The following is a 12,261-nucleotide window of genomic DNA, read 5'->3' as shown; positions in this document are numbered from 1 at the left end:
AGCGGGTGCAAAACCGAGCGTGGCGGTGAAGGTAATTCCCTCCCCCCCTGCAGCCGGAGACCGCCCAGGAGAGGACCGGGAAGCACCAAGACAAGGTAAGATAGAAAACTTTCTCTAAGTTTCCGGTCTCCGAGGCTCGGACAGCCGCACAGATCGTCCCTCCGGCGTCTGTACAATCAGGTTGAGCAGTCCCCTCCAGGCTAGACCCCGATCCGGCAAGAGGGTCCTCCCACGTGGAGACCCCCTGAGGGGGCCGCCATCTTACCGCGTGGTCGCCGGTGCCTTTCCCTCCCTTGGTCGCTGCATCATCCGCACAACTGAGCCGTGTGCACAGCGGCCAGCCAGGGGCACAAAGTACTTGTGTGCATAGCAGCATGCACATCTGCCTGTGCGCACAGCAACGCGCACACCAGGGCCGGGCACACAGAGGCGCGCACAGCCACACGTGCATCTTCCGCTCCTACGCGCACAATGTAGGCATACCCGGAGCGCATAACCAGGCCTCCCGGCACGCGAACCTGTACAGGATACACACGCAAATCATGGCACCGCTGTCCAAGACAGCTAAAGGTCAAGCCCTCTATCCGGCATGCCACCTGAGAGCGGCGCAGCCCGAGGTGACGTCCGCCCTGTGCCTGCTATGCGAAGAAGCTTGGGGGGAACTGAGACAAGGTCCCCCTCAGCCTGTAGAGGACTCCAGATCCACCAGCGAGACTACCCCAAACCAAATAAGCCTGATACTTCACCTTCAATGCATATACAGCATAGTTCTCTGCTTCAACGACAGGGGAGAAGAAAAAAGGGTTCGCACTCACAAAGCGGGGAGTAGCTGGCTTGTTACGGCGGTTACTACCCCAACCAAATGTGTCTGATACTTCACTTTCGATGCATATCCAGCATGGCTCTCTGCTTCAACGGCATGGGAGAAGACTGATACATCATGCATTTCCAGCATAGCTCCCTGCTTCAACAGCAGGGGAGAAGAAAAACAACCAATAAGGACTGTATAACATAGTCTGGGTAAAAGGTCAGTGCCCGCCTTCCACTCCGGAGAGGCCTCAGCGCCAGCCGCGCTCGATTCTTGTATAATTTTTAAAAAACCTGCAAAAAAGAAAGGCAGACGACCGCGCCAAGGCCCGCCCACGACAAGCCCTTCGACCCAATCAGGGTCAGCACAGCAGACCTTTAAGCCCCATCAGTCTAGGTGTCGCGCGCCGTGCGTCACGCGCCGAAGGGGCGCGACAAAGGGGCCTGCCCCTTTGTGAGCCCCTTCGTGCAGCCCTGAGGACTGTGGACTGGACAGTCCCTACCCCTCCCGAACCCGGCAGCAACCGCCTAAACTCTCCTCCTCCTCTGACGGGGCTCCCTAGGCCCCATCGAAGCGAGAGCTCACCCGACCTAGTGGAAAAACGTGCAGAGGAGACCTACACGAGAACAGGAACATCGAAAACCGAAGGAAGAAGCAGCGGAGAGTCAGCCGTGCCCCAAGCAGTCTCTGGCCTATCAGAGAGCGCTGGACTACTCTTCAAATTCTCGAACTCACGCCGGGCGTCACGCACCCACCACCAACAGCACTACAAACGATGACAAACGAAAACCCACCGCTACCCACACCTAACCAGCGCCAACAGAAAACAACCCCACTATCATAACCCACACTCAGCCAGAAGTTATCCAACCAGCTCTCACATTATCTTCGTCATACAGCTCTCATCACATCGCTACCCAAGTCACAAACGGACCTCAGTAAAACACCCTCATGGACGTCAACTAACACCCACATGGACCTTCAATTATCACTCACACGGACTTCATCATACTTTCATCCTGACGCCTCAACTCTCACCAACCACACGGACCTCAGTAACCCCTCAAACGGACGTAAGCAAACACCCACACGGATCTCAATCAATCACATGGACCTCAAACATTCATCCTGACGCCACAACTCTCACCGACCACACGGATCTCAGTAAGATATCACACAGACCTCATCAAACTCTCATCCAGACACCAAAACCACACCAAACACTCCCAGAAATCATTCAGAAACATCTTCTAACCTCCTCCCAATTCTACTAAACGGCACACAATCTGAAATCTCACAATGGCTCCGAATATAAGCATCTTCCCAAATTCGACAACCCCCAGACCACTGCTTCAACCAACGACAACCCACTGCGCTACAAGATACTCCAAAAACACATTCTTGGCTTCACCCCCCTCCAAGCATCATCAAAACAAAACCAACTACCTGATCAACATCCCTCTAATAAAACATATCAAAAACCTTTTCTATCTCTCATTCATCTTGATAAATGCCCAGTCACTAACCAAAAAATTCATTCTAATATCAGACATAATTCAAGAAAAGAACCCTGACTTTATTGCAATAACCGAAACCTGGTTCAAGAACACATTCTCAATCCCACGCAAGGCTCGCAGGGGAGGAGGGCTCCTCCTCATCGTTAAAAAACATCTCTCAATGAAATTGATACATCACAACCTACCAAATAACTACGAAATCGCACTCCTCGAATCTGAATCACTACAAATATGCCTAGTTTACTGCCCTCCAAAACTCTTAGACAACGAGATCTCTCCATTCCTCGAATTCTTAATAACTAACATTAGTTTGAAAAAACCAACCATTATTCTCGGAGATTTCAACCTCCACATCGATGCCAACCCCATATCTCAAAACAGCCAAACACTACTAGACATGCTCTCCAGCCTAAGCCTTAACCAAATAGTAAACAACCCTACACATAAAGCTGGTCATACCTTGGACCTAATTTTCACCAACCAGTACTTCTCTGATACCACCATATCATCCAAACCAGTTCCTTGGTCTGATCACCACATCATACAATGTAAGACTCAAGTGAAAATCGATCTAACAGCAAGAACATCCACACCTCAATCATTCAAATACAGACCCCCATTCCAACCCTCTCTACTCCAACAGGAACTAGGAAAACAAATGAAGAACCTAGACCTCTCCAATATAAATAATGCCACCCAATCTTGGTTCAACATTACAGAACAAACCGCCAACAACATAAACCCCGAGAAATTGAAACTATCGAATAATAACAGAACAAAAACCAACCCATGGTTCAACTCTCACCTAAGATCTATGAAATCCAACCTCCGAAAAATGGAAAAAGAATGGCAAAAATCAAAGTGCACAGCTTCCCTACAAAGGTATCGAACACAACTTGCCACATATAAAAAGACCATCCTGAACTCCAAACGCGACTACTATAGTCAAAAGATAAAAACTTCCACGAATCAACCCAACGCCCTCTACAACATAGTAAGAAACCTCATTAATGAGAACAATATCAACTCCCCCACCTCCAAAACAAACAACCTAAGCCAAGACCTCGCCATTTTCTTCAAGAATAAAATAAACAAAATAGTGACCACCATCAACAATACCTCAGTTACCAAAGACAACATGGACACCCCAAATATCCCACCATGGGCGAACTTCGAACCAATCTCAATCATCGAAACCGAAAAAATGCTAAAGAAAATAAACCCAGCTCGCCACAATCTTGATGTAATACCTACCCGTGATTTAAAAGAAATATCACACAGCATTGCTCCCACATTAGCAGCTATCATAAATAAATCACTTGAAGAAGGTGAACTTCCAACTAAATTAAAAATCGCGAATATCACACCTATACTGAAAAAAAAGAATCTCAATCCAGATGATCTGAATAACTATCGCCCCATCTCAAACCTCCCCTTACTAGCAAAGATGACTGAGAAAGCAGCACTGTCACAACTCAATGAACACCTGGAAAACAACAAAATCCTACACCCATCACAACACGGGTTCAGAAAAAATCGCAGCACAGAAACCCTTCTACTCAATATCTCAAACAAAATAATAAGAGGCTTTGACAATAATCAAAGCTACATTCTAATACTACTCGACCTCTCTGCGGCCTTCGACACCGTAGACCAGAAAAGCCTGATATCAAGACTTGCGAACATAGGTCTTACTGGCAATACCCTTGCCTGGTTCACTTCTTTCCTAGAAAACAGGTTCTTCAAAGTCACTTAACAACAACTCTTCTGACCCCCTCCCCCTCGAAACAGGTGTTCCACAAGGATCAGCCCTCTCAGCCACCCTCTTTAATATTTACTTACTCCCCCTCTGCCAACTCATTGCAAGCCTAGGCATATCATTCTATATGTACGCCGACGATATTCAGCTCCTCATTCCCATTACAACTACGGTCGAAGATGCACTGCAACTAACAGCAAACCACCTTATCGCAATTCGAAACATGCTGAACCAGCTAAAACTCTGCCTCAACATGGACAAAACAGAATGCATACTCTTCGATAGAAACACAGACCAAATGACCACATTACCCTCCTTTCAAATTGGCACCTCCAACATTCAACTGAAGAACAATACAAAGGACCTTGGAATATGGTTTGACTCCGAACTAAACTTCAAAAAAAACATTGCAATGAAAACAAAAGACGGTTTCCACAAACTCCACATACTTAAACACCTCAAGCCTCTACTCCACCAACAAGACTTCAGAACCGTCCTGCAATCTCTCATCTTTACCAGCCTCGACTACTGTAACGCATTACTAATTGGTCTACCCAAATCTACCCTAAAACCGCTACAACTATTACAGAACGCCGCTGCCAGAGTTCTAACCGGCAAAAAAAAATCAGACCACATATCCCCTGTACTGAAGAGCCTTCACTGGCTACCTGTCGAACAAAGAATAAAGTTCAAAACACTAACAATCATACACAACGCGATACACAGAACAGATAACACCATCCTTGATAACATGCTCCAAACTCACAAACCACAACGCACGACTAGAACGTCAAGCAAACTGCTCCTAACCATACCCTCTATTCCATTGGCCAAAAACTCCAACACTAGGAACAGAGCCCTCTCCATTGCGGGTCCAAAAGCATGGAATTCCCTACCTATCTATCTAAGTTCACTCAGAGACATAAAATCCTTCAAAAAAGAACTCAAAACATGGATTTTCAGTCAGTCTTTCACAGATGACATTGGTTAAGCATACCTCAAACACACACCCAAAATGACTCTCTGACATTACCCTGTCTTGTCATAGAATTAATGCATCAGCACTTTATTATAACCGGCTCAGGCAATTTTTACATAGTTAGATATATATTTACTATTATTATTATTTTCAACCTGATAAGCAATATTTATACATAGTTAGACTTGTTCAACCTAAAATCTGTACTTAATAGTCCCCGTAACATCTTGTTTACATGTTACCCATTTATATTGTTCATTGTTTGTTTTTAATTGGATTCTCTCTCATATTGTTAGTTATATGTATCAAACTCGTTGTATGTATCAAGTTGTTATTCTGTAAACCGGAGTGAAGGCATTTTTTGCTATACTTCGGTATAAAAAAGACTTTAAATAAATAAATAAATAAATAAGCATGGGTGTAGCTTGCTTATTGCGGCGGTTACTACCCCTACTACCCCTAACTAATCAAGTTAGATATTTCAATGGTGGGGGAGGAAGGTAAATAGAACCAAGAGCTAAGAGAAACAGATAAGTATGAGAGAAAAAAATGTGTGAAGCTTGCTGGGCAGACTGGATGGGCCGTTTGGTCGTCTTCTGCCGTCATTTCTATGTTTCTATACCCCGGACCTCTCTATTCCCGACTCGGCTCCTCCACAGTGGGGGCCCTTGGGGAGCGCCGTCGGACCCAATGCGGTCCCAGGCAACGTCCTCTGGGCGGGATTCTTCGCTGAGCTGCAATCCTACATCCACACACAGACAGGGCCACCAGCGACACAACCATAACCCCTGCCAGCGGTCCAGAACCTCCCAGGCCCCTCCCGGCCTCCACCAGATGAGCCTCCCCTGGACAAATACCTCCCGTTAGGGGACACAGATGACTCTGAGGAGGAATCAGAACCCCTGGAAGAGGGGGAAATCCCTCCAGAAACGGAACTGTATCGAGCCATGATGCGCTTTGGCATTGGCCATCAGGACACATGCAACACAGCAGAGTCCAAGGCGAGCCCCTTCCTGGCTGGGCTCCGCCAGACCTCATGCCATTTTCCTACACTAAGGCCGTACAACAACTGATCGACCTGGAATGGGACGCTCCAGAGGCTACCTTTAAGGGAGGGCGAGCCGTAGAAGCTCTCTACCCTTTGGACCCCACAATGAAGGAACTCCTGAGGTTTCCCAAGGTCAACGCCCTGGTCTGCGCCACCACAAAGCGCAGTAACATACCAGTCGAGGGAGGAGCTTCACTCAAGGATGCCAATGACAGACAGCAGGAATCCATCCTCAAGCAGTTTTACGATGTATCATCTATGACCTTACAGATCGCTGCCTGCTGTGCCGTGGTATCACACACCTGCCTGGCTATGGCCGGGGACGCAACTACGCCAATCGAGGCATTAGACCTAGCAATATCATTCCTCACGGATGCGACCTCAGACCTGGTATGCACCTCAGCCAGGAGCTTCTCGTCCATAGCAGCAGCCACAAGACAGCTCTGGCTCCGAAGCTGGTACATAAGAACATAAGAAAATGCCATACTGGGTCAGACCAAGGGTCCATCAAGCCCAGCATCCTGTTTCCAACAGTGGCCAATCCAGGCCATAAGAACCTGGCAAGTACCCAAAAACTAAGTCTATTCCTCAGCCGACGCGACCTCTAAGATGAAGCTCAAGAGAATGCCCTTTAGAGGAACACTCCTGTTCGGAAGCGAACTGGACAAATTAGCCAACAAATGGGGCAAGTCCCCAGTGCTCCGTCTACTGGAGGACAGAAACAATAGGAACCAACGCCCCTCTCCCCGGGCACCCAAGGGCAGAGGATCCCAGCATTTTAGACCATACAAAAACACTTACCAGGCCCCTCGCCCCGCCGGCAGGGGACAGTCCTTTCGGAACAGACACAACAAAAGAGGAGCCAGCTCAGGACCAGGCCCCTGCCACAACACGCAATGAGAATCAGCAGACCTATCTACAGGAAGAGATCATAGGGGGCAGACTTGCCCTATTCTACCAAAGATAGGTCGAAATAACGTCGGACAGTTGGGTCCTATCCATCACCCAAGAAGGATACTACCTGGACTTCCACAGCATCCTCCCGGACAAGGTTGTGATTTGTCCGTGCCACGACCTCTCCAAGAGGAAGGCAGTGGAAACCACACTATCAAAACTCCTTGCCCTAAAGGCAATAACACCGGTGCCCACGCACCAGCAAACTTCTGGACACTATTCCATCTACTTCATCATGCCCAAGAAAGAGGCAACATTCTGGCCCATACTGGACCTCAAGACCATCAATCGCTACCTGAAGGTACCCCGCTTCTGCATGGAAACCCTGTGTTCGGTCATAAAGGCGGTACAACCAGGAGAATTCCTGACCTCCTTGGATCTGTCAGAAGCCTATCTCCACATACCGATCCATCGCATCCATCAGCGTTTCTTACGCTTCACGATATTGGGCCATCACTACCAGTTCCAGGCCCTACCGTTCGGGTTAGCTACGGCTCCCCGAAGTTCACCAAGATCATGGATGGTAGTAGTAGAGGTGACACTGAGGAAAGAAGAAATCCTCATGCACCCATACCTGGACGATTGGCTGATCAGAGCGAAATCGCCAGAGGAAAGCCGTCAAGAAACTACTGCAGAGCCTTGGGTGGGTAGTCAACACACCCAAGAGCCACCTGCAGCCCTCCCAATCCCTAGAGTACCTGGGAGTCCGGTTCGACACCAAATGGAACAAAGTCTCCCTTCTTCCTACAAGGAGGAGATTGATGGAACAACTACAAGCATTGTTGAACTCCACTCTTCCCACAGCATGGGACTATCTCCAAGTCCTCGGACTCATGGCATCAACCATAGAAGTCGTCCTGTGGGCATGGGCCCACATGCGGCCCCTACAACATTCACTACTGTCACGGTGGAACCTAATGTCTCAAAACTACTCTGCCCCCCTCCGGCTACCGGCGAAGGTTCGGAACCAGCTACAGTGGTGGCTACAAGAAGACCATCTGAGCGAGGGAACAAGCCTATCCCCACCAGACTGGACCTTGCTCACCACGAATGCGAGCCTGCGAGGATGGGTAGCCCACTGCCAGGAGCTAACAGCTCAAGGGCAATGGGACAAAGAAGAGTCGGCATGGAACATAAACCGACTGGAAGCCCGAGCAGTCAGACTAGCCTGCCTACGGTTCAGTCACAGACTCCGGGGCAAATCAGTCAGAGTCATGTCAGACTGGTTCCCCCCTGGCCTACATCAACTGCCAGGGGGGAACCAGAAGCCAGCAGGTGTCTCTGGAAATAGAGCCCCTATTGACGTGGGCAGAATCAAACCTACAAGGGATATCAGCCGCCCACATCGCAGGAAAAGACAACATCACTGCGGACTACCTCAGCAGAGAGAGTCTGGATCCAGGGGAATGACCATTTATTTTATTTATTTATTTATTTTATTTATTTATTCAGCTTTATATACCGGCTTTCAACTTAATTTCAAGGCGGTTTACACTGATCGAATTTGCAGTAGCAACATTCAAAACACATATATACTAAACCTATCATTATACATGTTACATCATTTTTCAAAAACGTTAAATTAATAACACAATACTTTTACATAAACCATTTTAAATACAGTCATAGATAAAAACCCCAATCATTTCTTCCCCTTCCTCCTCAATTCTTTCTCTTTCTCCTACCCTTCTTCCCGTCCTCTATCCCGTCTATCCCCCTCCCTTTTAGCCCTTCTTCCCCCTAGTTCCCCTTATTCTATCTCATCCACTAAGTAGCTGTGGTAGGAGGGGTCAATTATTTAGAGTAAAAGCCTGCTCGAATAACCAGGGTTTTTATCTGCTTCTTGAAGCTATTGATGTTTTCCTCTGTACGAATTTCAACAGGTAAGGAATTCCACATCTTTGGTCCTGCCAAAGACAAGGACCTCTCCCTCACTGAGCTGAGATGGGCTAATTTGGGTGATGGTATGGTCAATAGGGCTTGACCATTGTCTACAGCAGCCTTCCAGCAGATAGTAAACCACTGGGGAATCCCAGCCATGGATCTTCTGGCAACCGGATCCAACACCCGGGTTCCCAAGTTCTTCAGCTGAAGACAGGAACCGCTGTCGCAGGGAATCGACGCCCTCGTCCAGACCTGGCCACGGGAGGACCTACTGTACACCTTCCCTCCATGGCCACTACTGGGCGGAATCATCCGCAAGATAGAACACCACAGAGGGCTGGTACTTCTAGTGGCCCTGGACTGGCCAAGAAGGCCTTGGTACACGGACAAGTGAAGACTTCAGGTGGGAAACCCTCTATGCCTACCTCCACACAGGGATCTACTCCAGCAAGGACCGATCCTCCACGAAGACCCAATGAGATTCTCCCTTATGGTCTGGCCATTGAGAGGTCTCGCCTGAAAAAGAGTGGATACTCAGGACCAGTGATTTGACACACTGCTCCGAGCGCACAAGTTCTCCACCTCCTTAACAAATATACGAGTATGGAGAATATTCGAAGCCTGGTGTGAGGACCGCAACATCCTTCCACGGACAGTCAAAATCCCCTTGATCCTGGAATTTCTGCAGGACGGCGAGAATAAAGGGTTGTCCCTCAACTCCATCAAGGTGCAACTGGCCACCCTGGCCAGCTTCAGACCCAGGGTGGACAGCACCAGCCTAGCGGCCCACCCAGACGTCTCCCACTTCTTAAAAAGGGTCAAGCACATTCAGCCACCTCTAAAGTGGCTGATACCCCTATGGAATCTCAGTCTAGTGTTAGACTTCCTAGCGGGAGCTTCGTTCAGACCAACTTGCAGTCTGTCCCTATGGCTCCTGACCTTGAAAATGGCGTTCCTCATGGCAATCTGCTCAGCCCGTCGAATCTCCGAACTTCAAGCACTATCATGCCGGGAGCCATTCCTCAGATTCACGCTGGGATCCATACATCTGCGCACTGTACCCTCCTTCCTGCAAAAGGTGGTTTCTCACTTCCATCTAAACCAAACCATCTCACTGCCATCTCAAGACTAGCATAAGGACTCAGAAGGCTCACACCTTCTTCGCCACCTGAATGTCGGCAGACTCCTAGTCCGATACTTGGAAAGATCGGAACTTGTACGAAAGACGGACCATCTATTCATTCTTCACAGGAGGAAGAAGCAAGGGGAAGCAGCCTCGTGGGCAACCATAGCCCACTGGATCAAAGAAGTAATCAAGGCAGCCTACGTAGAGGCAGGCAAGCCTCCACCTCTACAAGTCAAGGCCTATTCCACAAGGGCCCAGGCAGTGTCCTGGGCAGAAACCAAGATGCTGTTACATGCAGAGATCTGTCGGGTGGCAACGGGGTCCTCCATACGCACCTTCTTGAGATTCTATCACCTGGATGTTCAGGCCAAGGAGGACACAGCATTCGCAAGAGCAGTACTAAATGGGCCAAGGGCAGCCTTCCGCCCTGTTCGGTAGTAGCTTTTGTACATCCCATTGGTCCTGAGTCCATCTGCTACACGCTAGGAAATGTAGAAATTACTTACCTGATAATTTCATTTTCCTTAGTGTAGACAGATGGACTCAGCACCCAGCCAATGGCTGCTTCGTAATCAAGAATCCTCGGGGAAACCTCCTCCCGAGAGCAACACAAGCACAGGTAAGCCAACCCTTATCTCTAGTTCAGACATCCATATTACCAGGTGTTGGCGCTTCTCGTTTGAGTGCCTTGGCGGTCTCCAGCTAGAAACCACGTCAACCAATCCGAGAAATCAATTATCAAGTTAATTAAGTTAATCAAGTTACTCAAGTTAATCAAAATTATCCAAACACACATATATCCATAATTGCTTTTCGAGGAGAAAACTGAAGAACAGAGCCTCGTGCACAGGTATATGTAGTGCTGATGTCAGATTGAAATCTGACTCCCTCTTCCAACTGCTATCAGGAGCACACTATACCCATTGGTCCTGAGTCCATCTGTCTACACTAAAGAAAATGAAATTATCAGGTAAGTAATTTCTACATTACAGGATACTAAAAGCATCAATGTAATACAATGGTTTTATATCACATAGTAGCAAACTATTCAACTTTATTTAGCAGTAAAGTATCGTATACTAGGGGCTGCACTTCTGCTCGTATTGCCCACCATCTGCACCAGTGGGCTCTCCACACTAGACTCCATGTTCCTGCCTTGGTGTTTGTGTAGAAGCATTTAGTGGAGAAAGCATGGGTAAAGGTGTGTCAGAAGATTTGCAGACGGGGTATGCGGGTGGGGGAGGTGCGGGTTGCAGTGAAGTATATGGTGATGGGTGGGGTGTATGTATATAGTGGTGTAAGTGGTACGGGCTGTTGGTGTGTGTGTGCACTTTTCACCGTTGCACTTTCCACATTCTCCCCTTTCCAGTTTCTTCCCCACCTTTGTGGGAATGGTGTGAATGTGTTTTAAGTGCGAGTGGTGGATGTGCTATCGAGAGATGAGTGGTGTATGTGTTCGGGGGAACCCACATTCATTTTCTGACACCCTCTCCTCCCCTGTGTACGTGCACACTTTCTCTCGCCTCCACTGCACTTCCCATTTTCCCTTCTACCCCATGTGTGTGCAAAGGTGTCAGGGAATGATTAGGGGTGGGAGGGGTGTAGGAAAATGACTGGGTGTTTGAGTGAGATCTGTGCCCTTCCCCCTTGCACTCTCCACTTTCTCCCTTCTCCTCCTGTGTAAGTGTGCATGTGGATACACATGTGTTGTGAGGTTGGAGTAGAGGGGTAGGGAAGGACACTTCCTTACTCGTGTGTGTAGAGTTGAGGGAGTAGAGATCAGTGTATTGGGGGACATTAGGAGTTGGTGGTATGAGGGTTTATATGTGGGTGGGTGTGTATTGGAAGGAGGAAGTTAGTGTGTGGGGGGTATGCATGAGGAGTGGGTGTGGGAATGTGGGGCATTTGGTGTATGGGGGTGAAGATACATATGGGGTGGGTGATGTGCATGCGAGAGGGGTTTTTATGTGGAACTGTAGATGTGTGAATGGGGGACAGTAGGATATGGGGGGATTTGTACTCTCCCCCTGCCCCCTCCTCCCCCTCACATCCCTCCTTCACTCCTTCCTCCCCCTCGCATCCCTCCTTCACTCCTTCCTCCCCTTCCATCCCTCTTCACTCCTTCCTCACTCTCCCACTGCTCCCTTCTTCCTGCCTCCGTCACTCTAACTCGTTCACTGTTCTCT

At 48.4% G+C, this 12,261-nt stretch overlaps 1 protein-coding gene across 2 annotated transcripts in view; it reads left to right on the top strand.

Moving 5' to 3' along the window:
- RABL6 (RAB, member RAS oncogene family like 6) overlaps positions 1 to 12,261 on the top strand; it is a 257,979-nt gene that overhangs the window by 231,018 nt on the left and 14,700 nt on the right. The gene's annotated exons all lie outside the window — the stretch shown is intronic.

The sequence above is a fragment of the Rhinatrema bivittatum genome, chromosome 8 (assembly GCF_901001135.1).
Source record: "Rhinatrema bivittatum chromosome 8, aRhiBiv1.1, whole genome shotgun sequence".
Classification (NCBI taxonomy): Eukaryota; Metazoa; Chordata; class Amphibia; order Gymnophiona; family Rhinatrematidae; genus Rhinatrema; species Rhinatrema bivittatum.
This window is presented reverse-complemented; position numbering and strand designations above follow the sequence as displayed.